The sequence below is a fragment of the Pleurodeles waltl genome, chromosome 3_1, assembly GCF_031143425.1.
Source record: "Pleurodeles waltl isolate 20211129_DDA chromosome 3_1, aPleWal1.hap1.20221129, whole genome shotgun sequence".
In the NCBI taxonomy this organism is placed as follows: domain Eukaryota; kingdom Metazoa; phylum Chordata; class Amphibia; order Caudata; family Salamandridae; genus Pleurodeles; species Pleurodeles waltl.
In genome coordinates this window covers 91,413,974-91,441,294 of record NC_090440.1, presented here as the reverse complement: position 1 = coordinate 91,441,294, position 27,321 = coordinate 91,413,974, and the positions used below count along the sequence as shown (strand labels likewise).

The 27,321-nt window shown below is 42.8% G+C and overlaps 1 long non-coding RNA gene across 2 annotated transcripts in view; it reads left to right on the top strand.

The window, feature by feature from the left end:
- Nucleotides 1–27,321, top strand: part of LOC138285959 (uncharacterized) — a 132,132-nt gene that overhangs the window by 51,176 nt on the left and 53,635 nt on the right. The window contains exons 2-3 of one of the 2 annotated variants that reach the window (XR_011201671.1): nucleotides 4,225–4,302; nucleotides 5,082–5,146. This is a non-coding gene — a long non-coding RNA (uncharacterized lncRNA). Of the gene's footprint in view, nucleotides 1–4,224; nucleotides 4,303–5,081; nucleotides 5,237–27,321 lie in introns of those variants that run through there. The other variant, XR_011201670.1, reaches the window with a different exon arrangement.

Below are 27,321 nucleotides of genomic sequence, written 5' to 3'. Positions count from 1 at the left end.
CCCTGGATCTGTGTCACTTAAATTGTTTTTTAATATGTGCTAGTTCATCCTTCATGGGTTCACATGTGATTCAGCTCTTCTTATGGTGAAGACATTCCTATGGATGGAAAGTTCTCCGAGACAAATTTTGAAAAAAATACTATTGCCCAGGCAAATCATCAAGTGTTCTCCTCATGAGGAAATGTTGAAAAAAAGAGGATCAAATATAGCATTTTGAAGCAGAATGTTCACTTTAATCTCTTAAAAAGCCAAAAGCTCCTAAAAGACACTCAGCCAATATTCCCTTAAAGAATTATGATGGATACACAAGCCTCATATGACTGCAAAGAGTATTCTTGCAGCAGATAGTGTGAAATGTTTTTCCAAATTGCAGTAAATGTTCACTACTCTGGGCACCCAGCCCTCTACCCTGCCCCGCACTCTACTACTCGTGTAGAGGAATCTGGGACAAGCAGCTCAGTCTTATACAGCATTGTACACAACCCCTGGGTGTACCCTACTCAATCTCTAGCAGCACAAAACAGTGGCACACTCTCAAACCCTTTACTAGTCAGCCAGCATCCTCATTGACACACTGACCAGACCTCCAACTTTCCAAATGTAATAAGGCAGCACCCTCCACCATACTGTGCAGATCACCACAGACTTTTACAGCAGGGAACTGATCATTCATGATGATATCATTGAGCACTCAAAGTAACTATTGCTAGCCATCAACCTTGCAGAAGAACACACAGGGTAACCCTGTCTCACCCTACCTCATTCATGTTTCCGGCAGTGTTCTCACTTGATGCCTGCTTATATTGGTACTACCATAAATTAAATTATTAAAATTGATTAAAAGCACTCAAATACATAAAAATAGTTTTAAAATGTAAATTACGTAAACACAAATGTAGAATATCTCTGAAAATATCTAAAATCTCACAAAATATTATTAAAAGATGTTCTGAATTATTGATTTGATATGGACTATACGTACATTCAGAAGAAAGACTGCTCCATGGCAGCTGCCAATGTTATCATATCATTTTCCGAAAGTACTCTAAAGCCAATATATATAAAGGCATCACATTAGATTGTTCAGGAAAATTCATAAAGATAACCAGATGAATTATGTCATATACATGTAGATGAGCGATGAGAGTGTTAAATGTGGAAGAGATATGCAAGTTCCCAGATTTCACCGGTTTACACTTTTTAAAGGAAAATATACAAGTCCCATATTTTCCAGATCCATAACTCACTCACCTGTCACTACCCTTTTCTACTAAGTTCTGCATATTAAGCTCCTACATTCCTTTTATCATTTAAGTCCTAGACTTAGGGCCCTATTATGAGTTCGGCGGATGGGAAAGCCCGTTCGTCAAACTCCCGACAGGGTGCCCGCCACCTACGCGGCGACCTCCCTGCCGGTGTTATTAAGAGTTTCCTGCTAGGTCAGCGGGTGGAAACCGGAGTCTCTGCCCGCTAGCCTAGCGGGAAACAGGCTACAGCATTGTCTCTGGCTCCTAATCGAGCCGGCGGCAATGCTGTCACCTGCAGGATGCCAAGTGCATGGGCAGTGCAGGGGCTCCCCTGCACCCGTTCTCCGCCAGCCTTTTCATGGTGGTGTTACCATCATGAAAGAAGGGGCTCGTAATCCCCAGAGGAGCGCTGCCTGCAGTGCTGCCCTGGCGGATTAGGACTGACACCAGCTTCCAGACTCCTTGTGTAATGTGCCGGTCAGCAATTTCCTCTGGGCCATTATTTTATGTGCAGAGAATATGTAATCCAAATTCAGACACTTAGGAGAAAACACATTTTTCAGCTTTCTGTGATAATAATTTCAAATAACTATCCCATCTGTAATCAAAGGTGGACTAGGGAAACTCCTCACTGTAAGGAATTCAAAAGCTACACCTCCCCCACTCTAATCCGCCATACATGCGGCTGCCAGGCTGGACGCTGGCTCTTTGAAGCTTGATCACATCCCTCCATTTCTGATCCCACCAAAGAGACTTCCATTTGATACAAAAAGTATTTTCAAATTCACCTGTTTTATCCACAAAATGCTCCACAAAATGCTCCACTCAGCAACCTCAACCCATTGCCTAGAAGTTGAACATCTGAGGTGGGCAAAGCCACCCTCAAACCACCTCATTGTCAAAATTCCATCCTTCAAGTAACACAGACCCTGAAACATTCCTTCTCTGGGAACATGTGCAAAGTGGAACTCTAGTCCAGTGGCTATAAGGGCAAAACATTAAGAAAGGAGCTGTTACACATGTTGTTCCAACAACACTGTAGTACATTGTGCAATGTTTATTAGTATGCAGAGTGTATGTATAGGCTGTGTTCTATGTTTTAGTATTTATATGGAGGGGTTTAGAATGTTGAGATAGAGAGATATGAAGTGCAGTGAGGACAATATGGATGTGAACCGTGGGGGTTATTCTACAGCAAATATTTAACCTTAAAACCACTTCTGTGTCAAGTAGTTATTACACTCGCTTCTACAGCTGAAAGTGCATACACCATGTTCAGATTCATCCATGCTTTCTTCCTCTAATTTCCTTTTACATTTGTTTGTTTTTATTGGGGGCATCTAATTCTAAACTATCTAGCATACTTGCACATGTATGTGTTTACACTTGTGTATATAATGGGATATAGTATTCTTCTACAGTAACATTAAATTTTGTTTTTAAAGTTTGGTTTATATTCACACCATTATTATTTTACAAATTTAGAAACTATAAAGTGTTATATTCCTGACATATTAAAAGTATTCTACTAGCATACTGTTCAAAAGATTCTAAAATGTCACCATTAATGCAATTACTAGTTTACTAATAAATTAATGAATTAATATTTTTACAAAGCGCAAACAGCTGCTCCAACAAGGAGTGTCCTGGCTCTAGATATTAGTAAGGCATGGCAAGGGAAAGCTAAAAAAAAGAAGAAAGGAAAGGCCGACCAAGTCAGAACACATAAAAAAATTGAGTTTTCAGAACGCTCTTGGATGACTTCTCTGAGGTAGTGTGTCTAATATGGTCAAGTAAAAGGTTCCAAAGATTCGGGACCAAATAGGAGAAGTAACACCTGCCTGTTCTAGTCTTTTTAATCTTGGGGATGTAAAGCAAGTTGTGGTTGGCTGAGTGCAGTACCTTGCTAGGAAGGTATCTTTTGATTTTGTCATGAATATATGGCAGGCCTTTCATTTGAGTGACCGTGAACATTATTGTCAGAACTTTGAACTTTATTATTTGCATGATGGGGAGCCAGTGGAGTCTTTTCAAACCATTTCAGATTGATTGCATTTTAAGAATATTCAGCACCAATTTGGCAGGCAAGTTTTTAACCCGTTGCGCTATGTTTATTAATGTTTGGGGGGATCCCAGAAGCATCACATTGGCATAATCGAGTCTGGAAGTGATCGATGCATGAATAATGGTCATCATCAAACACTATCCGGTTTAAAAATGTCAACCATAAGAACAAATAAATATATATCACATCACATAATCACAATAATTTTAGAAAAAGCCACAAATGTTCGTAATTTTTAAAAAATACATTCAAAATATTTTAATTTCCCATACAAAATTACAGTGAATCAACTTCTCTTACCAATAAAAACTTTTAAGTAAAATTAAAAGAGAATTGCAATACTCCACCAGATTTGACACATCAAAGACCATGCACAACTAATTTTAAAACTTTTAAAAATCGCATTCAAACCGAATAAAGTGTTTGATGATGAATAATGGTCTTTCTGGTGTGTTCCTGCAGGAATTTGAGGGCCTTTCTTAAAGTTTTAAGCAAAGAAAAGCAGCAGTGATAAATAGTTTAAATGAAAGGGCATTATCTTACTTTACTCCCCAGATTTTTCAGAGTTTGAACAAAGACAGCTCTAATACATCCAATCTGCTACTGCAGATAAACATCTCTGGAAATTGGCAGAAACCAAGGCATCCAGATGCTTGAAGCCAAACATCAGCTGGGTGTTCTCGTCGTAGGACACCACATTGACACCCTACTCTTAAACAATAGCTGCAAGGGGGCCATGTAGATGTTAAAGAGACACAGGCTCAAAGCTGCTCCCTGTGGTACTCCTCAGACGACCTCTCGAAACCACAATATAAAAAGGGGGAGGTAGACTACTTGCTTACAGTTAGAAATATTTTTTTTTATCCATTTCCACACGGTGCCAACATATCCTGCTTTTTCCAATCTTTGCAGGAGCGTGTCATGTGACACTGCGTCAATGGCTACCAATATTTCGAACAGGATCACAATGGTGTTTGTGCCCAAGTTGAGGTGAGTTTTCATAAACTCAGTCACTTCTAGAAGGACTGTCTCTGTACTGAATCCCGATTGGAAACTGGATTGCGAGGGATGTAGTACATTGTTCACCTTGATAAAATTAGTAATCGTATGATTACCTACAGATTCCAACATCTTCACACAAGCAGGAAGGGGTAAGACAGGTCTGTAGCTGGCAGGGCATGAGGGGTCCAAGTTGTGTTTTCTTTAAGAGAGGAAGGACCAGCGCCTCTTTCCAACATGCAGGCACTGAGCCAGAGACAAGAGAAAGAATGCTTTGATCTGTGGATCCAAAGACTGTGAAGCCCTTTTTAGAATGTGTGTGCGTGGGGGGGGGGAGGTCCAGTGGCAAGCAAGAGTAAGCTTTTAGGATCAAACTCCATTAATTCTTCAAGGAAACCTTTTTGAAGGAAGACAACTGCCTTTTCAACGATTTGGAGGTTGATCCAGAAGTGACCAACCTATTAGCTTTAGAATTTGAAAAGAGTAGATTTTAAATACCTTGTTGTGAAATAATCTAATGAGTTAACAATGAACTCCTGTGAAGTCAGTGTAGATTGATTTAAAACTTAAGAATATATCAGGGAGTTAACAATTTTAAAAAGTGTATAAGGTGCATTTTCTGCTTTGTTGATTTGTTTGGTAAATAGAGAAGCTTTAGTTTTTTAAATATTTTTTCTGAACAGTTTTAGAGCAATGTTATGCTAAATTTGTCTTCCTCGAGGAAGTTATTTTGCCATTTCCTGTCTAAAGCTTTGCACTTCTGTTTTCAGCTTTAACTGTGGCAGAAAACCAGAGTTCAGAAGAAGAGGATCTTCTATTTAACTCACGCTCAGAGGTATTATATCATCAAGAGTGGTCTTATGGTCAGAATTAAAAGAAGATACAGCAAAATGAATGTCTACAAGCTGACTAATTCTATGGCAATTGCAGAATAAAGAAAGATTTGACTGACTGACTAACCATTATTTGTGAGCATACCGTGTTTAGGGGTGGAGCAATGGAATGCCAAGGATGATAAAGAGAAGGCTTACATTTTTTTTAAGCCAGGAAGGTGGGGACCTCTAAAATGAGAGGAACTAAGATATTGCCCGTCTAAGCTAGGGGGTCAATAGGACCAACTTCTAAAGGCGGAATAGAGAATAAAAGAAAATAACATTGAGTGTGTGTTCCACTTTTAGACCTGGCATTCTTAAGGTGGCGTTACCCCAGACTTTTTGCCCTTCTTCTCCTATTTTTCTGATCATCTTTTTGCGGACCTTAGGATTCTGAGCACTTTACCACTGCTAACCAGTGCTAAAGTGCATGTGCTTCTCCCCTAAAAATGGTAACATTGGTGTATCCACAACTGGCATGTTCAATTTACCTTTAAGTTCCTTGTAAAGGGATATTCCATATGCCCAGGGACTGTAAATTAAATACTACTAGTGGGCCTGCAGAACTGATTATGCCATCCACGTGAGTAGCTCTGTAAACATGGATCAGGCCTGCCACTGCTGAGTCTGTGTGTGTGGTCTGACTGCCACGCAGACTTGGCATTTAAAACCTCTTGCCAAGCCTTAAACTCCCCTTTTGTTACATATAAGCCACCCCTAAAGTAGGACCTAGGGAGCGCACATGGCAGGGTGCCATGTAAGTAAAAGGCAGGACATATACTTTTAAGTGTTCATGTCCTGAAAATGAAAATTCCTAAGGTTGTTTTTCATTATTGTGAGACCTGGCCCTCTCATAGGCCAGTATTGAGTTTTCCTTATAATACCTTTAAGCTGTAATGTAGATTTTCCTAGTAATTTATGACGGAAAGTCTTAATTTTATTAAAGACACGGAGGCGAGTATTATGCTTCTCTTACTTGCTTTAATTTTAATAGCAGCAGTCAAGAAATACAACTCCCAAAAGGCTTAGAATAAAGAAGCCAATGGGAGCGAAAAACGTAAGTAAAAATTGCACCAATCAGAACAATGGAAGCTACATATCCACTAAGCTTGACTGCGACCAGCCCTCTTTCTTGATGCGAGAAGGCTAGTAATTAGGGGAAAACAACGGTAAAATGGCCAAGACTATGGCAACTGCTAGAGACAAAGGACAAAAGTCCTGGATCAGATCCAAACATAAACGAAGTGAGGAAGACATCCGGTAGGGAGTAACGGAACTGCATCGGAAAGGATCCGGCCGTCCAGACAATATGTTGTTGCTTGACAAAACCACCTTCTGATCAGGTAGAGGTTGGAGTTGGAGCGGAGATTGCTGCAGGGAGGGAAAAAACAAGAGAAAAATCAGAAGCATCTCCTTGTTGAGGCGGGATAATACTCGCCTCCGTGCCTTTAATAAAATTAAGACTTTCCGTCATAAATTACTAGGAAAATCTACATTTTATGTCAAGAACGGAGGCTCATATTATGCTATTTTAAAGCATATTAATCACAATTGATGTAGCAGTATGAACTGGCTTACAGTAAAACGTCCTGAAAACATTAGCATTGGACCAATCAGCAGATCTCAGAATGTCCTCTAACCTAGATCCAACCCAAAAGGCCTTGGAAGCCATGGCCCCAATAGCTGAGTGAGCACCAAAAATGGAGGTATCAATACCCGCCAGGGACATTACCCAACAAACCCATCTGGCCAGAGTCGCAGCAGACACGGGATTGTGTGGTTTTCTGAAAGAAATTAACAACTGGGAAACAGAGGACTTTCTGAGATTAGCTGTACGTTCTTCGTAACACTTGAGACATTGTCCTACACATAGCTTAGGTTGATCAGGAAAATATGGGTAACAAACTGTGCGTAAATTAGTTTTAGTATGTTTCGTAATGGAAAATAGTACTCCCGTAGGGGCGAACTGTTGGGAGGTAATGTCAAGTGCTTTAACATCTGATAAACGCTTAATGGACACTAAACAAAGCAGCATAGTAAGTTTTGCTGAAAGCATTTTTAAAGATAGGTCAGAATTATCCTGCCAAGAAAGAAACAAATTCAAAACAACATTTACATCCCATAACTTTTAATATTTAGGTAGAGGAGGAATTGAAAATTTTACTCCCTTTGACAGTCGGCAAAGAAGAGGGTGTTCACCCACCGGTTTTCCGTTGACATAGGTGTGATGCGTGGAAATAGCAGATCTATAAAAATTAATTGTCCTATAAGACCTTCGCTAGCTTGTGCAGCCAGAAAGTTAATTACATAATTTACATCTGTTGAAACGGGATCGAGGTCCCTTGCCATGCACCAGCTAGACCAAAGAGAACAGGCGGAAGAATATGCCTTCCTGGTACCGGGAGCCCAGGCTTTATTGATGAAGACGGTAGCTTCGTCCGAAATTGGGATGGTAGATGGGGAAGGCCCGATACCTTCCAGCCTGAAAGGACGAGAGTTTCATTGAGTACCAAGGGATGAGGATTCCCTAATGGGTCTAGGAGAAGGGATGGAAAGGAGGGGAGCAGAAAGGGAAAATCGATTGTCAATTCCAAGAGAGGAGGAAACCAAATCTGAGATTGCCAAAATGGTACCACCAAGACCAGGGTTGCCTTCTGACGTCTGACCTGGGCCAGAACTCTGGAGATCATAATAAAAGGAGGGAAAGCATAGTTGACCGTTTGTGACCAATCCTACAGAAACGCATCGGAGGCCAAAGCCGAAGGATCCGGACGCCAACTGAAAAAGTGGGGAAGTTGAGCATTGAGGCGAGAGGCGAAGAGGTCGATACTGAAGGGGCCTCATCTGTGGAGGATAGACTTGAAGACTGAGGGGTGAAGTCTCCAGTCGCTGTAATCTCTGAGGAAACGAGAATGCCAGTCTGCTGTTTGGTTGAGGGAGCCGGGGAGATATTCCGCTGTGAGGGAAATCCCGTTGTCTAAACAATATTCCCAGAGGCTTTTTGCCAGGTCTGCTAACGGCTTCGATCTGGTTCCTCCTAAATGGTTTATGTATCGGACAGCCGAAACATTGTCCATACGGAGGAGGATGGTACACTGAACCTTGCCTTTTGCCAGGCTCTTTATTGCAAAGGAGCCTGCAAGCATCTCTAAATAGTTGATGTGCAATCTGGACTCCGTTAGTGACCATGTACTGCCAGTCGCGATTGGTCCACAACGGGCGCCCCAACCCGTCAGGCTTGCATCGGACTCTAACACAAGATCTGGGGCTGACTGAAAAATGGTTCTGCCATTCCAGGCGTCTAAATGGTCTAGCCACCATTGAAGTTCTAGGCGAGTTTCTTGATCTAGAACAATCAGGTCCGAATAGGCTAGACCTTTTCTGAGGTGACAGATTTTTAATCTTTGAAGGGCTCGATAGTGCAAAGGGCCAGGGAATATGGCCTGAATCAAAGAGGACAAGAGGCCTACAATCCTGGCCAAAGATCTCAGAGAGATGTGGGTTTTTCGAAGTGTTCTTCGGATTTCCGATTTGATGGAATTTACTTTTTGTAAGGGAAGGTGAAGAGAGGAAGAAGAGGAGTCTATTTCGAATCCCAGGATCTGAATTCTTTGAGAAGGGACCATGCTTGATTTTTCTTCGTTGACAAGGAAACCCAATTGGGAGAGAAGAGAACAAGTTAATTGTAGATGGGAAAGAAGGGTCTTGCGATTCTGATGTAAGATAAGGATGTCGTCGAGATAAATCAGCAGTCTGATGCCCAAAGCTCTGAGATGCGCTGCTATTGGCTTCATCAGCTTTGTGAAGCACCATGGTGCTGACGACAGACCGAACGGAAGGGAGGAAAACTGGTAAGTTTGCCCGAGCCAATGAAACTGAAGATATTTTCGGTGGTCCTGATGAATGGGAACTGAAAGGTACGCATCCTGAAGATCTAGACGTACCATGAAGTCTAGAGGGAGGAGTATATCCCGTAAATGGAGAATTGTTTCCATCTTGAAATGTCGATATATGACAAACTGGTTGAAAATTTTTAAGTTTATGACTGGCCTGAACTTTTTGTTCTTCTTTTGAACCAAGAATAGTGAACTGAGGAACCCGGAGGGATCTGGTGTCGAAATTTGAATGGTGTTTTTGGAAAGGAGAGAATTCACTTCTTCTGAGATGAGACATTTCTTTTGAAAAGATCAGCGGCGGGGGAAGATAAACTTGGCGAGGTTGGGAATAGAATTCTATTTGGTATCCCAGGACGGTATTCAGAACCCATGGATCGGAAGTTAAAGAGCGCCATTTTTGAATGAAGTAACTTAGCCTTCCCCCCACTGGAGGAAGGCCAGAGGTAAGCCTTACCTTGAGTTTTGTTGGCTCTGAAACCGCGTTGTCCACGGCCCCTGTAGCCCCTTCCTCTCTGAGGGTAAAACTGGGGTTTGTAGGCTTGATATCCGTAATTGGAGTATGCGTATGAGGAGCCTCTGAATCCTTGAGGATGAGTGAAACGGCCGGTAGAGCGGCTCCTGCCTGTACCGGCCCTGCCGAAAACCCGTTGGTTAAACACCTTTTTAATATTCTGCTGTGCCTTGTCAATTGAGGAAAAAGTAGCTACGAACTTTCCAAGGTCTTTAACAAATGAGTCCCCGAAGAGATGACCCCCAGCTTTCACTCCAGGATCCATGGAAGCCAGATTGGATAGTTTGGGATCCAATTTGAGAAGCAGCCCCTTTCTTCTCTCATGAGTGATGGCCGCGTTGGCGTTGCCTAACAAGCAAAATGCCCTTTGGGTCCAGAGGGAGAGTTCGGAAGGGTCGATGTCGGTATTATCTGTTTTGGCTGCTTCAGCCAAGTCCAGAATGCGAGCCAAAGAACCCACTAAGTCTAGTAGCTTATCCTGGCAATTTGACCAGGCCTTGTTTACCCCTTTGCGGGGGTCTTTGCCAAATTTAGAGAAAAAAGTCAAGAGGGATTCGTCAATCACAGGGGTTGTGGCAATATTAGAAGAGAGGGAAGGTCTGGGACATTCTGATTGCATTTTAACTCTTGTTTGCTTATCCAGTTGAAGCCTTAACCTGGACGCTATGTATTGACCCACATGGGCCGCGGGAGTCCACTCCGTGGAGTTGGGATGGTGGAGATAGGAAGGGTCAAACATGGGATTACCTTCTGAATCTAGGACAATTTTTGTGGAAAAAGGGGTAGAAACTTCCAATTTAGGCTTTTTAGGAGGGGAAGCCTGAGAGAGCGATCCCCACACATCGGAATCATCATCCAAATCATCCATATCGCCGACATCATCGTCGGTATCCGAAATATGTGAAATTATAACTTGTTTTGGCGCTGCTAAAGTTTTTTTTGTTTTGGATTTACGTTTACCAGATACTTGATCAGAATTCCCCTCCTGTGAAGGAGGCCCGGGAGGCATTTCATCCACAGTCATGGGTGAAGAGACATCACCAGTCAGCAAAGCGCCATCATTTTGTCGTGACAAATCCTTGTTTTTTCTCTTTCTGCTATCCCCCGCAGAATGGGCCATGAAGGATTTGAAGAACATGTTCTGAACAGAACTCTCAATGTTTTTTGACATCTTAGACATAGTGGCTGCCATAGCCTTTGTCATAGCCTCATTAATAAAAGCTCCAAAATCTTTATTGCCTGAAGTTTCAGAAAAGGGATTTTGACCTTCCATACTAGCTAATAACCACCAGGGGGCCAAAGGGTATAACAAGATATAGCAGGTGAGGAAAAAACCTGAGAGGAAACAGTTAATAATGTAGACAGGCTGAAAAAATCAATAAACACGCCCTAGGAGGCGTGGCCGAACCCCTAGCACCGAGGGAAAGGAGACCGGAGAGTTGTGAACCTCGTCGGACGAGGTGTGGAGCTGAGCGCGATGGCCCGGGACACTCAGGCGTCGAGAGACGGCAGTACGAAGCCGTTTGAGGTAGGGAAGCCGTGGAGGAAGCAGGTGAGGAAAGCAACGGACGCGTTCAAGACGAACGCGACCGTTAGAACGTTCGAGGCAGCAACGCTGCCTGGAACACGCGCGAGCACTCTACAGCTTAAACGGGTCGAATTCCGAGCCGTATAAGCAGAAAGAAACCAGAGTAACAATAGTTACATTAAAAACGAACGTGCAGACTTAAATACTATAAAAGTAAATACAATACATATGTTATAAGAAATAAACATAGGAAAGAAAAAGTATGTGACTTATCTTGACTGCGAGCAGCAAGAAAGAGGGCTGGTCGCAGTCAAGCTTAGTGGATATGTAGCTTCCATTGTTCTGATTGGTGCAATTTTTACTTACGTTTTTCGCTCCCATTGGCTTCTTTATTCTAAGCCTTTTGGGAGTTGTAGTTCTTGACTGCTGCTATTAAAACTAAAGCAAGTAAGAGAAGCATAATATGAGCCTCCGTTCTTGACATAAAATTCCATATCTGAGAGGAGTAGCTGCATCATGTTTAGTGCGATTTGATTGGTAGTAATTGATCCTCTTTACTGGTAAAGTCAGATTTATTACTATTTTAGAAATGGCACTTTTAGAAAGGGTGCATTTCTCTGCACTCACTGCCCTGTGTACCTACAGCCAATCTTCAAAACACATCTGGCTTGGGCTAGGTGATGGCTACACTTGTGCATTCCCTTCAGCCACCCACAACACAGGATACTCAGCTGCATCTGGGAAGGACTCATACTTACACCTCAAAGGGTAGTGACCAGAACCCACAGAAAGGGGCTGATTACCTACCACTGAAAGTCTGGAGCTGAGGCTGACCTGAAAGGGCGACCTGTGCACTTCATAAGAACTCTTTGTAGTCATCCCCCACATCAAAGGCACCTTCTAGTACAAGTACTGGGTCAATTACACCACTCAAATAATACACGTCTGGATTCAAGGAAATGCTGCTGGAATAAAGACTGCTGTGTGCCAGGATTGCCACTCTGCCAGGATTGACTGCTAGCAGGAACTGCATCCCTGCTTTGCTGTGCTGCGCTGCTGCATGCCGATCTCTGCCTGGTAGCCAAGAATCATTCACCAAACCCAGAGTGACTCCAAGCGCCTTTTGCTTTCCTTTGTTACTCACTTGCATCTTCGATCCCATGGAGCGGCCCTGCTAAACTTTACTGCTTGCTGTTTCTGTCACCCTGAGCAGCTTTGCCAAAGTTTGCCGCTTGCATCTTCGATCACACGGAGCCGCCATGCTAAGCCTTTGCCGCTCACTACTTCAATCACCCTGAGCAGCTTTGCCAAACATTGCCGCTTGGGAGTGGCCCTGTTAAGCCTTTGCCGTTGGCTACTTCAATCACCCTGATTGGCTTTGCCAATCCTTGCCGCTTGCATCTTCAGTCATCTGGAGTGGCCCAATTAAACGTTGCTGCTCGCTGCTTCAATCACTCCAAGCGGCTTTGCCAAACGTTGCCGCGTTCATCTACGATCAACCAGAGCGGAGTAAGTAACCTTCGTTGCCTGCTTTCTTCAAGTACCTGGAGCGGCCTTGCTATACCTGGCCACCACACAGTCCCCCCACAGTCCCCACTGGCTTCCCTGGTGAAATCACCCAGGAGACACTCAACCGCTCCCTGAGAGGAGCGCAGCCCGAACATTACTGCAATCTTTGGAATCAACGTGCAGTCGTGTCAAGGAGTCCCCAGCATCACCTCTGATCTCATCACTGATTTTCAACCTTGTTTTATTTCATCCTGCAAAGCAAATATTTAAACATATACAAATTGGATCTGTATTGTTCTTACCTTGGATTAACCAGATAAACAAGCATTATTTTTCTACATCCGTGAAGGCTTTTTGTGGTGTACTTCCTGTGATTGTTGTGTGTGTGTTGCACAAACACTTTACACATTGCCTTCTAAGTTAGGCCTGCCTGCTCTGATCCAAGCTACCAGAGGGTGAGCACAGGCTAATTTATGTTGTGTAATTGACTTGCCCTGACTAGGATAGTGGTCCCTACTTGGACAGGGTGCATATTTCTACAAACTAGAGACCCAATTTCTAACACCCTCCTTGTGCGTAGGACCTTTGAGTCTCTGCACAAGGTAAGTTGTTCTGCGGCTTTACAGGTATGATAATCATTGTGTAAGTTCCAGTCACCTAATACCACGAAATTATCATCATGGAGACAGAGGGACATAATTGCTGTAGACAATAAATTGCCAAATTTGGAATCAGGGTTAGGGGGATAGTAAATGAGGACTCCAGAAAAGGAGAAGGTATCACAGACTTTATAAGTAAATGAGAGAACATCCGTGCGATGTCCTAAATCCAGGGGCTGACTAACGCTGAGGAATTTAGACCAATACATAATGGCTATATCCTCCACCCTCCCTAATGTTACCTGCTCTATCTAAAAGAGGTTGGGTAGTCATTAGTAATAGCGAGGGCGAGATCAGGGCCTGAACAGGGGTTAAACCATGTTTTGGAGAGATAAACAATGTTCCAAAAAGCCTTCTAAATAAGGAGTCCTTTTTTTTTTTTAACTGCACTCCACAAGAATATGGGGTCATATAATGCTCATCCTCTGTATATTCATTAAACTAATAATGTATTTGTAACTAAGTGACGTGCCACCCACTGGTTTCTTGCTATATAAACATGCAAAACATAATTACCTCTTGTATGTTTTAGTACCTTGAACACTGGGCCACCTTTTGACGTGTCTATATCCACTGCGGAGTAATTGATTCGCCTAAAATAAATGCCATGTTTTATTTGAGCACACACAGGGAAGTACTAAAATCACACTTTGTATGCATAAAGACAGTATAGATAGTATAGTTATGTAACGTACACTGAGAAATAATATAATGATAAAATTTGCATTTGCATAAAGACAGTATAGATAGTATAGTTATGTAACTTACACTGGGAAATAATATAATGATAACATTTGAGGAAAATAGACCTATGAGATGAAATTGTGGAAGGTGGTAGTGCATGGAGATCAGTGCTCCATCAACATTTTTCAAAGGTATAAGGCTAGTGTCAGACACGCTCCAGAACATGAGGTGCAAGTCTGAGACTGGGCGGGTGGTTGAAAAGCTCTGGAATGATGCAAGTAGTTCTTCAAAGTCACCTTAGTATGGTGCTTCATTGGAGAGACATAATGAAGGCACATGCAGCCCCTTTCATCTGGCAGCCCCTATTCAACCAAAGACCTATGAATATTTGTGAGATATGGTAGTCCCTCATTTTGCAGAACGCCACTGCTCCAGTGGGTTCAGCTGTTCTCATCTGTCATCAGTTCCTGGGCTTTGGAGAAAATCATTATCTGCATTGCCAGCGCCATTCAGAAAATTGTCTGCTTTTAGGAACTAGGGGCCGGATGTAGCAAAGGTTTTTCCCCATTCTATGTCTATGGGAAAAAGTGTTCGTACATATGGCCCTAGGTGCTGGAGCGTTTCTCCTGAAAAGAAAAACATCACCATCATAAATCTTGTGTCAGGAGAAATACAGCTAGTTTTGAATACGTTGCCAGGAAGTATGATGCAATCACAGTTTCTGGCACAACAAATGTCTAATTTATCCAACATTTCTTGTCCAGAATAAAACAAGAAGCAAATTGTGGTAATATGCAATGTTCAGCAAATGTTCATCAAAAAGTAAGGACCTGATGTTTATTTTGCAGATGCGCCGCCGTTCCGCCATGGGGACGGAGTAAATTACCCCAGCACTATGACGGAGGGACCGCCTGTGAAATTTATAAATAACTGCTGGGCAGGTGGTCATTTGTAAAAGAATTTGCATGAACTGCTGTCATGGCGGGTCCTGTCAATGCATATTACTGTCTGGTCCAGGGCTCCATCGGCATGACGCAACCCTGCACCAAACAGTATTCTTCTTTTTATTTTCAAAACAGTGTTTTATTTTTATTTTTTCCCCTCACCATGGGAGTCATCTCACATGTGGCAGGGGAGGATGGGGGGGCATTGTTTGGCTTTTACTGTCACTCACTGCCAGGTTTTGACTGTTAGTGATGGACAGTAAAGAAACGGCTTCATGTCTGCCCATCCTCATCGGGTGGGCAGACATATAGCCATTCCTGTGACGGCCCTTACTCTGTTGTGCTGTTGGTGAGGACTGGTTATGAAGGCGATGGAACATGACCGCCATAGCCAAACTGAAGTTCCACCCACATATAAATCGGGCAGGCAGACCTTCATGTTGGCAGTATGTATACTCCATCACTATGCATGCCACCACATATAAATTGGGCCATTAGTTATTGTCCTTAGCTTGATTCATGGGAGCGGCACAAGTAAAATAAATGAAATATAGTATGGTAGTTTGTGGTCTCATAGAAGTCAGAGTGACAAAACGAGATCATGCACTACAACCAAAATTGACACAGTGATAGTCTAGAATCTGTAAATTGATTCATCTTTTAGAAATAAAACCACATTTTGAAAATATCCAGCCTTGCCATTAAAATTTCATTTTTAAAAAATATTTTTGTACATTTAATGAAACATTTCATAATTTGTACATCTGTCTGATACTTGTTTCTGTATTTTCTGTGTACTGTTTTCAGATTAAACTAATTTTCACTGCTCAGACTGTGGCTTCCAGATGTGATTCAGTGGGATCCACAGCAGCAAACTGACATCAGTATTGACATTAGCATTCTTGTGGGATTTAAATATATATCGGGGATTACCAATTGTGCCTGATCAATTATGCCAACAGTACTGCTCGATTATTCCAATGGAGTGTTAATTTATACCAGTCCTTCGTGCAATTATAGCAGTTAAAGAGGCAGCGATAATGCTCACACATACTTGTGGTGCTCCAAGTATGTCAGATATACAGTTCAATCATGCCAGTGATGCTGCTCAATTATACTTGTGATATTTGTCACCATTGTCTGTGACGCTTGTCAAATGTGTCAGCTGTCAGCCATGCAAGTGAAACTTATCAATTATGCCAAGTGCACTCAATTATGCCTATGGTGCTGGATTGCATTAGTAATTCTGCTTACATTAAGCCTGTTAAACTGCTCAGGTTATGCAGGTTGTTCTGTTCACTTATGCACGTTATTGCATCTGTACTACACTATTATACTTGTTAGGCTGACCAATCAGACCAGTTAAGAAGCCCCAGTATTCACTGATCAATTATGCCACTTCTGCACCTCAATTATGCCATCTCTGGTGCTGCATCACAACAGTAATTTTTGTTGCCCAATTTGCCTGTTTTATATCCCAATTATGTTCATTGTGTGTCTAAAACATGCAGCTCTGTTTGCCTAATGGGCGGATAACTCCTTCCTGTTGTGAAGTTCATTGATAGTAATCTCCATTATGCAGCTCTACTATCCCTCTGGTGTTTGTCAGTTACGCAGTTTGTGCACTTGAATTAAATTTGTGGTCCTTCTCAATAATGCACATTTGGCTGTTCAGTTATCCCTTTGAAGCTTCTCTGTCATGCCTGCGATGCAGGGCAGTCATTCATGTGTAGCATATTACTTATTTCAGAGTAGAGCTTTGGTGTGTAGATATGTTCTATACACCTAGGGCCTGATTCACAAAGGTAAACCTACATTTTTATGTGCGTTTAGGATTGCTTGCTTTCCACACATGCATTTTCCTAGTAGTATCCTTATGACTGCGGAGCCTTCGCACACACAAATATAGGATCGATCTATAGAACATTTCTGTTTTTCTATGTGCAGAGACCTTGCAGTCTTAAAGATATTATTAGAAAACTAACTTTGTGAACAGCAAACAAACATAAACTTCCACAAAAGTGTAAGTTGACCTTTGTGAATCAGGCCCCATATATTTTCGATTTAGCTTAAAAAAATAGAACTTTATTGTGAGTGTGTAGGAGAAAGTCTGTGATGATATTTGTAAGTATGTTTGTTTTTCTACTAAACCTTTGGAATGAAGGCGTTCAACCTCTCATCATGGGTTCTGCCTAGACAGGTCCCCTTGATGACGCTTTCTGGGGCATTCTAGATTTCTAGGGGCCATGGCAGTCTTCACGAAGGATTAAAAGTCATCACATGATACGCAGATGCATGGCATCAAATAGAGCCAAATGTAGAGGAAATAAGTCATCGCATGGCGTGGGCTAGCTGAAGGACTTCATCTTATGGCGTGCCTACCACCTTACCATGAATAATCATGACACTGGTGATTTTAGCATAGCGCCTCGTAGCCTTTAGCGCTGTCAAGCTGAGCATCGAGGAAAACCTTCAGCAGTCTTGGAAGCCCCAAACTGAGGGACTTAATGCCATGGCGCATGAAACATCATGACTAATACCGAATGTCAAACTGCACTTCGGCGTATTGATCACCACTGTGGCGCAGCACTTTAGCATATTTACTGATATCGTGGAATTTTGAGTCACAAACTGGTCATCTCAGCTCCCCTGGCACATTGATCAATACCCTTGGCCCCTTGAGCAGCAATCAGGCATACTGATTAGCATCCTAGCAGAATGAGCAGCTTCCCAACAGATACATTCCATAGCATTCTGTACAGCATCCCAGGTACATCACCCTGGAACAATTGCATAGTCAGAGAACTTTTGCATGGTCCCTATGTGTCTACAGCAACACTCGGACATATGGGGAGCACCCTGGCACACTGTGTAGCATCAATGACCAGCCTGGTCACACTGAGCAGTATCCCTGGCATATAAAGGTACAATGATTTGAATATAGCACCTGGGTATAATTTACCACCCCAAAACAACATCCTGGTGCCAGTAGTGGTACTTTGACATACTGAACAGTAAACACTGAGCAGTATCTCTTGATTTCACTAGTTGTGCCATGGTTTTTTGATTGGGCATGTAACATTAATGGCATTACCCTGGTATATGTGAGAATCACACAATTGAATATTTACAGCTCTCTGGTAAATTATGTATACAATTCTGAAGATTTCTACGTATTTTTTAAAAACATAGCTTTTATATTTACCCACACCGGATTTATGATGTTTTTTTCTGCTTGGGCACAGTGAACTCTTGTGGCTCTTTCTACTGCACTACATTAAGTGTTCCTTCGAGAGACATACTTTTGTTAAGGGCACATGAATGCACTTAGGGCCAGATGTAGCAAAGGCTTTTTCCCATTCTGTGTCAATGGGAAAATGTGTTCGTACATATGGCCCTTAGTATTGTAATGTAATAATGCTCATAGGTACTATTTTATACTTTGAAGGACTGAACTGCGTTTTCACAAGTTCTGCAAAGCCCATGTTGTTGCTAATATTTTTGTAAATATATGCCTTAAATTAATCACTTTCCACAATAATAAAACAAAGTCTAAGGGCATGGCAGGTGGGAAAGTCAAATCTTGCATAGCTAAATGACTGGTATTAGCACCATTACCTATGGTCTTTTCTTCATGGGTGGCTTTGCTTCCTAAAGGACGTGGTTCTATATAGACGGGTACGGAGGAAGGCCCTAAAACAGTCCTGAGAAGCAGCCAGAGAAGCAAACTCCCAGCATATCTTCTGAAAGCCTTTCAGAGGGTGTCTTTCTTGAGTCTAATGGATCTCTTTAAAGTCACCACCCATCCTGTAGTGTAGGGCTCTGCAGCAAAATACACTTCCCTCTTCTCATGTTTGCCACCAAGCTTCCAGACCAGCAATATCATTCTGTCTTTGCATGGGTTCTAAGGCTCACATCCTAGCCTAGTTAGGACATACATTAAATCGCTGCATGAACTAAAGCAATATAGGTTTCACATCTTCCAAACCTGGATGTCCAGTGCCTATCTGAAGCTGAACAAAAGCAAGACAAAATTCCTGTTACTTGCCAAGAACAAAAAACAAGACCTCCTACAACCCTTGCATGACCCCTGTGCTTCCAAGCAGCCCAACTTTCAATGAATGTCTAGTCACTTGCATTCACCCTGGACACCAACCTCACCCAGAAGGAAGGCACTGCCAAAAAATAAAGACAGACAAGTACCAGCTATCTCTTCAAAAGAAAGTCAATCTGTTTCTTCCAGACATAACCCACTGAGCTATAAATATAAAAACCCATTTCTGTGACCTGCATGGTACACGTTCTTTGCAGCAGGTATATTAACCCTCAGCACTCCCTTTATAACGAGTCAAAACCCCCATTAGACAAAACTCTATCTCTCTCCAGCAGCAACATCAATCACCAGGGTTATCTTGCCATTTTTATTGCTGCCTGAAAACTGCTGAACATACAAAAAACTCTACAGCAGGTGCTTTAAACCCATGTTATTTCTAAACAAAGCACCCCACAAAGTCAGCACTTGGTGCAACTGCACCGGTCAATCAATTAAACATTTAGAGAGTAGGCAAATCACTTGTGAGGGTCTCGCAGCACTGGATCTGTATGCTTCTGCATTGAAGAATGAACTTTAGTTCTCTTCCGAATCGCTGGAGTGACGGTGCGGTCCTGAGGTGCAGGGGAATGTTGTTCCAAGCCTTGGCTGTCAGGTGTGCGAAGAAGCATCCTCTGTTGTTGGTTCGACATATCCATGGGGTGTCTGCAAGGGATTGGGAAGCTGATCGGAGGTTTCTGGTTGTTGGTGGAAGGTCAGCAGTATGCTGGTCCTTCGTTGTACAGGGCCTTGTAGGTGTGGGTCAGCATCTTGAGCTGGCATCTCTTCTGAATCAGGAGCCAGTGTCGTCTTTTGAGATGGGGTGTGATGTGGGTGCTTCTGGGGAGGTCGAGTATGAGTCTTAGGAGTCACACTGCCCTAATGCCAGCCCTGCCCCAAGATTCAAAATGTCGGAGATTTACTCCTACCAGAGGAAGAGGAGGTGCTCTGAAAAGGAAAGACTAATTTCCTGTGGAGTAAAAAAACAGAAGAGACCCACTGAATGAAAACAATGGCATTTCTCCATGATGACTATAGCTCACCATGTGCAAATCTGCATCGAGATATTTTTCGATATAGACACAATTGTAAATTTGAAAATGTTTTCAGGAATATGCCTGGAAATCAGTGACTGCTGCAGGTTTCTGTGTGCAGTGTTTGTGTTAGCATGAGAATGCCCCCTGCAGGGTAAACAGGCATGTACTCCTTCATTAAGTACTGGACTGCATGTAAAAATTGTATCCTGTCTTTTGGTTTAGCCTTCTAATTTTGATATATTTATTTTTTAGATTTATATAGTGCGTAGTCACCAAAGGTAGAGATGTGCTATATATGTTTTACAATAAATACGCCACAAGGTCTTACATAAAACTAGTATTGCTAAACGAGGAGGAGAGTGAGAAGAGAAGTAGCATAGAAGCAGGTAAGTGTCATGGAGAAGGGGGAGACTTGGGAAGGGAACAGTATTAAGAGGTAGTAACATTTTTGGGAATGAAGGGGAGAGGGAGTGAGTGGTAAGAGAAGAGAGATTAGTATACTGATCTGTTCTGACAATGAGGTGGGGTTCAAGTCCAATGCTGAATGTACAATCTGGTGGTTATTGGGTCATGTGTAGTTTGAACAGGTCGGTCTTTAGAAGGCATAGTTTCCTAGAAGTAAAGGACGGTGGGAGCTGTTCTCATATCAGTGGGCAGGGAGTTCTGAAATGTGGATACCATTCCAGAGCGTAGAGCATGAGAGGTTCACAAAAAGGTAACCAACCAGCTGTGCAGAGACCTAGGTGTGTCCCTGGTAATGCACCGTCCATAACCTGTTGTGTGCCCTGAAGGGGTGCACCAAGCATGCTCTCATTGCAGGCATTGGGGCACTCCCCATGACCTGGGTAAGTCTAATTAGGCTGTGGTGGCAGCTTCCTGCGTTAAGTGATTGATTAGTATCACCAGGTCTTATGTTAAAGGAATGTAGGGTCTTCTGACCCTCTCGTTTAAAATTACATTTGTAGGTGAACCCAGATCCTTGTGCTGACATTCCGTGTATGTGACAAGTGCGTTTATGTGTGGTGGATGTGTATCATGTGGGGCCGTGCGTGCGTGAGTGTGCTGAGAATCTGAGTACTGGTACCACTGGAACTCATGGCCCCTGTTTTAGCCTGGCACGGGAAGGAGGGTGGCGAGAGCTTCCCTAGACAGTGGTGGTGTATTGACTCTATTCCTGTGGCTGGCTGGTGGGTGGAGGCGCAGACAATGAAGTGAGAAAGTGAAAAAGGATGGAGACAAGGCTCCCTTTAGAAATTCGATTAGCAAAGGACCGCTAATTCGTTTCTACAGAGCACTACCGTTTGATGTGTAGTAGGCATAAGGTGTGCAACCTCAGTTTTTGTTGTTGAATGTGAGGTAGTTTTTAGGCATTGTCCGTCCCTGGTTCAGAAAGGCTACTGACAGCGAGGTGCAGCGATCCCTCGCTTGATTGTGCCCTTGTTTTGGATTCTCCCGATTGACGCCAGCATCATTGCAACCTGCTGTGAGAGCCATCAATATGCACAAAGGATTTGTCTGAGAAGCAGCCTGAAAATTACATTTGAAAGAGAATCAACTGCAAACAGATTTGAAAACTTAGGCATTTGATCTATATTACCCGTTTGAAAGCGGAGTATAAAAGCATTACCCACAAGTGTTTCGCGACCAAGGAAGGGAGTGCTTCTCTGTGCACTTGAAAGACCGCTGTATGACCAGGGGTGGTCTTTGCATGACAGCCAGTCTCCCAAAGGCAATGGGAGAAGAGCTGAAGCTGGCTCTTCTTGCTGGAGAAGCTGAAGGGCTACCCAAAGCCTATGTCTGCCTGTCTGCTGAAAGAAGAAAGGAGAGGTCCTCACCTGGCAGTAGAGTAACCAGGAGGAAGTTTATACAAGTGATACCAGAAGTGGCTGTGTTGTGAGGGGTCACCACGACTCTGGAAGTGGTTCCTGTTGTGAACTGCACCAAGACCTACTGGGGAGGCCAAGAGTGACCTGTGTTTTGTAAAGGTTCCCTTGACTCCCAAGTGGTTGTAAGTCCACTATGAACTGCCCAGATACTTTCACTAGTGAAGCATCAATGTGTCATTTGCCATTCTGCTGGGGATCGAGAGACTAGTGCTGTCACTGCCTGACCTGGAAGCTAAAGATCAATCTTCTGCAATGATTGGGAAGAACTGTGCCAGGAAAGCCACAAATGCTGTGATCGAACACCTATTTGCGTCTAGTCTAGAATTCTGCAACTGCTGTGACCGAGGGACTGTCTATACATGGCCCGAGAAGCCAACATTTCTGATGATGAGTGAAAAGTGCCACTGATACCACCAATCAGATTGTGGTTGGTAAGATGTCACCACCAAGAAGATGTGGCCAACAGCACACACCCACCGGAACCAACAGTACACATTCACCGGCACCATTAGAACTGCGTCTGCACTGAGCAGGTAAAAGATGGCCCAGCTTTGATCCACACAGGAGACTGAGCATGTAGAGAAATCTGCCAAACTAACTTAAGACATAAACCTTTGAACATATTTAACATCTTGTAATAAGCTGCAGGTGTGCTTAGTTAATGTCCACCCTGAGAGACAAGTCTGGAAATGGTGTGCTCGGTCCAGTCTGTAGAGCCATAGTAAGCTGGACCCCAGTACATCAGTGGCAAATGACCTCAACCACCATGGTTGGGGCTGAGTAGGCCCTGTCTGGTCTGTGGCCTCCAGAACAGTGTCTAACACTGGGAATCAATTACCCAAATAAGTAAATATACTCTCATGTGAGGTCATAAAGCCCCAGGTGTCGAGTCGATATATGTTTTTAAGAACTGGGCCCGCTGTGATCACAGTGGAAACCTACTATGCAGTATATTTAGGGCAAAGCAATGGTAGGAAAATGTTCCACTTGATTGTCTGTGCTGATTTTGTCTTGGGTTCTCGTGAATTGTTGCTTTGAGGTAATTAGACTGAATCTAACTCAATCTGCCATAACTTCCAGTGGATAGGTTAATTGCCATGTGGAAAGAATCTCTTTAAGCCCAGAAGAGGATACATTAGAAGTTCGGAATCAATTTACTAAGGGATATAGTTTAAGTAACTGTGAACATATTCATATTGCTATAGGCTAACTCTTTCTTCTGAGGTTGCTGGAACAAGTGCCTTTGGGTTCGGCTACTTGTTATTGGTGCCAAGAGGCTTTCCAGTTTCCAGTATGCGCTATACAGATGGGTGCGCATGGAGACACCTGAGAAGGAGGCAAAGTTATGCTCTACCTGTCAGTTCTGGCCTACATTTACTCGTCAACGTTTTATAATCAATTCTTCTTCAACCTGCCAGAAGTCTAAAATTGCCAAATTTCTTGTCTTCTTTGTAAGTGGAACTATGAATGGTAATACATTTTTTAATAGCAAACGAGGAGGATTACAGACTCACACCTCTGGGTCATACCTGTAGACAATACCTGGCTGCTTCAAGGGATGCGAAATACGGAGGAGGAAGGGATACCATTTCAGAAAGACATAAATAGTCTTGTGAACTGGGGTGGAATTAATGGAATGAAAATGAATGCAATAAAATGGTAAATGTTTCACCTACGGCAGTGTCATCTGAAACATTCCGACGCTGTCAACGGCATGCAACTCGAACTGATGGAATTAGAGAATGATGCCATTGATAAAAAATAAATATGAGAGCGTGTGGGTGTGAACTTTTATGAAAGCCAAGTCTACCTACTTCTGCATCAAAAGAGTGCTAAAAAATAATTGCCAATAAAAGACAAAGGAGCAGATTCACAAAGTTATTTGCATTACAAAATGTAACTTCCCATCGTAAATAGTATTGCTCACATGGGTGATCTGTGATGGTGGAATTTTACCTTTGTACATTGATTTACTTACATTTCTAGCAATGCTGTAGAATGCTAAGTGTGAGTAGATCTGCTCACAGTAATGTGAGTGGTCCTTCCAGAAATGAGCCATCTGTAAAAAAAAAAGAAAAAAAAGAAAAAAAAAGTAAACACACACAAATTGCATCTTTGCAGCCATTCACAAAACATTCTTTTGAACACATACATCTTCTTAAGTGTGTTCTTCCACTTCAACGCTCTCAGAAAAATTACGTTAATCCATGATGTGGGCTTATATTAAAGTTTCCACAATGGCCTCCCCAAACATCTATGTACAAACTCTAAGGAGTCCATAAACTTACAATTTTTCTTCTGTTTGTCCAAAATCAAAACAAATCTGTCAGGAATCCTGGAGAACTTGTTCTTCACCAATCATGTCCGGTATCGCAGGGAAAAAGTCTTATTTTTCATACTCCACAATGAAAACCTGCTTTGGGACAACCCTGGAGACTGTGGCAGATAGCCCACTGGCAGTTGGGAAGGTGAAGGAGGATGGAAAGATCCAGAACATTCCAAAAAGCTGGAACAATCTGGAAGAAGACAGAAGGTTCCAGAAACTTCCAGGTCAGTAAACTGGGAAGATTTAGGCACCAATCACCATATTTCACTTTGCCTGACAAACAGCATTGATGGGTTCTCTATTCTGGTTGCTTAATTTGTACTGTTTCTGTTCCCTGCACCCTTTTTATTTTGCTTCCCTTCAGTTCATTCTGTTAGTTAGGACAGCATAGGTTAACCCTTCCTTCCACAGATACCAAGCTTTGCCTGCTGTGATTTTAAAATTGAGGTTCCAACTTCAAACACTCCAACTCACCCTGGCTTCTAGCATTTTTACTTTAGGGGGCAGACCTTCATATTCAGTTCTCAGACTGTATCCTGGTTGTCTGTGGGCTAGTTACAACCTGTCTGCTTCCATCCTCTGGTAAGCCATTCAATTGTTAGTCACAAGACACTGTTTCCTTTTGTACACCAGTATATTTAGGTTAATGCTACCTTGCCTTATAGGATTTTGGGGGCACCAGTCAGTCTATTGCAGACCGAAAGTCCTTGCTACATGCCTTCCACCAGCCCGTGCTTCTGAGGTCGGTGGGCTGAGATGCTTATAGAGTTTTTCATTGTATCCGGTTGCACAAAAAGTATATTTAGGTTAATGGCACTTTGTCGTATAGGATTACGGGGTTACCAGTTAGTCAACTACAGAATGAACGTCCTTGCTGCACGCCATTCATCAGCCCATGAGCCCGAGGTCAGGGGGACGAGAGGCTTATGGCATGTTTCTTTTCTTTCTATCTCCCTTCCCTTTTTCCCCTTGTATAGTCACTTCAGAATCTGGAGTTTGTTATAGATCTTATTTGACTAAAATGGGAAGCAGAGGAGGTGGCATAGTAGACCCTAGTCTAAATTAAAGTGGAATCCTGACAAAATGTACTTGTCAAAAACATAGTGTTACATAGCTGAGTACAGATCTACTTAACTAAGTTGTTCATGTTCTAGCTTCCTACTATATGACTGTGTTCTGCCAATCAAAATGAACTGCATGTTACAAAAACCCTAAAAAATAAAACATTGCAGGGAAAGGCCCCATATAGGTTGTTGTGTCTGTCGTGCGGTTCTTATTCTAATAATAAGAGTGCTTGTTTAGGGCAGCAGCACCACCAAGTGCAGGAAAATGAGTCAACTCTACACTGCTTGGGAGCTGTCAGCCTGACTTCTGGCTAGCCTACAGTGCCTCACCCACCCAGGAGAGTGTTGATTTTTCGCCACCTAAACCTGGCACTCTGACTCCTCAGGGAAGTCTTTGAAACAGATAATACCCCTTTTGCTCAACTACTCACTAATGTCAAGGCAGGACACAAGAAGCAAACTGGATTTCAATGCATTTATTGAAGCAGTTGCATCCTAGTGTCAAAAGCATGGGCTGTGATAATGGGGCAGATGAAACATAACACAGTAATCATCATTACAACTAAGGTAAGGTAGATAAACAACTCCACCATTTTGTATGATTCTAGAAAGTCTAGAGATTCCTGCCGAAACCCTATGTTTAGCCCTGGGACCATAGTGGTTGTAACCGTTCCGCCTCTCTCGATCTAAGGGGGTAACTCCGACCCCACACCTGTATAGGATAACAGGGGTTTGCCTGTGTCTGGATGGCAATCCTCTGGGAAGCTGAAGAGTCAGCATTAGGATCAGCAAAGCTGTCTGATGTGTGGTACATGTCCCAGGACAGTCATGACCGGAATGTCATATATCCTCCTTAGGCCTATATGTTGTTTATATAATAACCCGCACAGAGTTTGAAGAACAGGCCTGACATATTGATGTGTCTTGTGGATAGGAACTGGCTCTTGGGCTGGTAATACTAGCTGGCATATCATGTACCGTACAAGGCAGCCTTGGACAAGGCACACAATGCATGTTTTACAATGGCTGATATAATGTGCAGCGTGAACTCTGTCTTCTAAGGAAGAGGCAGCGGATTAGAATGTAAAACAATTAACTAAATGCAGGCTTTGCCAAAAAATATTCAAATTAATAAAATGTGTACGAATGTAAAAAACACAGGCCATGGAACTGCACTAAAACAAGGGTGACCAACCCAGGCACTAAAGGGCCAATACAACATATCCCTGTAGCTTTAACAGGAGGTCAGTCTTATCAACCTTGGAGTCTACTTCTTTGTCCGAGGTACAAAACAGAGAGCAGGTTCAATCTTCGGTGCTCTTCTCAGGTCACAGACCACAGGCCCCATCTCATTTGCTCTTCCACAGGTCCAGAAGGTGTTTGAAGTGGGTGCTTGGAGATGCCACATTTATGTCTCTCATAACCTAGTCAGTGGGAAGATCCGAAGGATGCCCTAACCAATACGGTAAAGGTTCTTCAGCCTAACCCTACCCACTTTGGGCATTTTCAAGATGGTCAAAGTCCTTGGTACACTATATATGGGAGTTGAGGGCTGGGGTGTGAATGGGAATTGTCCTATAGTAATCCTAGTGTTCTTCCACATCTAACGCTAAAATCCAGTTTGAGGCTGTCCCTGTACCCACAACAACTTAAGAGGCAGAAATCGGCAACCATACAGGGGATACACTAGAATGGTTTTAGCATCTTTCCTTTCCTACTTTGAAGTGCCCCACAAATAATATATGTAAACCCAGCAGTCCGGTCAAATAGGCTTTGACATTGTAATGTGAAAAAGAGGCCTGTTGCTAAAGTGGCCTGCATGGCTGGGGAACAAAAGAAGGGCCCTGCCCAAGTGTCAGGTAACATTTGCCTGAGACAAGGGAGACCTCTTTGAAGAGCACCTCAAGTGCTTTACTTTTGCACGTCCTACTTTTAAATACCATATACCCTGCTTAATGGGCAATGCGGTTTACTTAGAGGTGATTTATTAATAGTTCAAAGGAA